This window comes from Aplysia californica, unplaced genomic scaffold (genome assembly GCF_000002075.1).
Source record: "Aplysia californica isolate F4 #8 unplaced genomic scaffold, AplCal3.0 scaffold00076, whole genome shotgun sequence".
In the NCBI taxonomy this organism is placed as follows: domain Eukaryota; kingdom Metazoa; phylum Mollusca; class Gastropoda; order Aplysiida; family Aplysiidae; genus Aplysia; species Aplysia californica.
Genome location: NW_004797346.1, coordinates 193,006 through 193,966, shown reverse-complemented (window position 1 = coordinate 193,966; position 961 = coordinate 193,006).

The following is a 961-nucleotide window of genomic DNA, read 5'->3' as shown; positions in this document are numbered from 1 at the left end:
TATTTGGGCCATTACTAAATAACCATCAATGGTAGAAGACTGAAATTTATACAATCGATAGTATGTCATATTATGTTCTTTAGAAATCAAAAGTCTCCTGTCTTGCGTGTCACCGGAAACTAGAGTTATTGCCCCTTAATTGTAGCTTGGAAAATGCCACGTGGTGCCCTCGAAACACGGTCTAAACTTCATTTGTTACAACAGTGCGGCGTTTAAGGGCTATACAGCGAGAAAGAGCAATAGGCCGTTTGGAAGGTTGAGAAAGGCCAATTGTGGTCGCCAATCAATTTGGTGTTCACATCTCGACTATCAACAGACTGATAACTCGTTTTCAGCTCGCGAATTCTACGGTAGACCGAAAAAGGTCAGGTCGACCCTGAGTGACCTGTGCACGTGCATACAAATACATTGACCGGATATATCGTTCAAATCGACTTCAGACAGCTACAAGGACGTCAGATTTGGTAGGGAGTACCCACGGAAGAGCCAGAAGTCGACACACAGTGAACCGACGATTGTGAAAAGGTTGGCCTCAGACGACGTCAACCTAAATATTGTCCAGTCTTGACCTCACACCATCGCCAAGAACGTCTCAACTAGGCCCAGCACCATGTCAACAGGCGTCCGAGAGACTGGTCTTCAATCCTCATTTTCGGAAGGAAGCATGTTTTTCGTAGACACAACAAACAGGAGCCTCAGAGTTTATCAAAAGGGAGCCGAACGTAATTATGACAGCTGTGTCATAAAGAGGAATCGCTGGGAAGGACCTCCCGTCATGATCTTGGATGGAATCAAGTGGAAACACAAAGTAGGACCAATGATCTTCTAAAATCAAGGCCAAGGTCGAGGTCAAGGTATCAATGCTGCTTGCTGCATAGCAGAAGTTGTTAGGCCCTATAGACAGACACAATTTTAACTTCAGGTTCCAGCAAGATAATGCTTGTGTGCACACCCCTGGTGT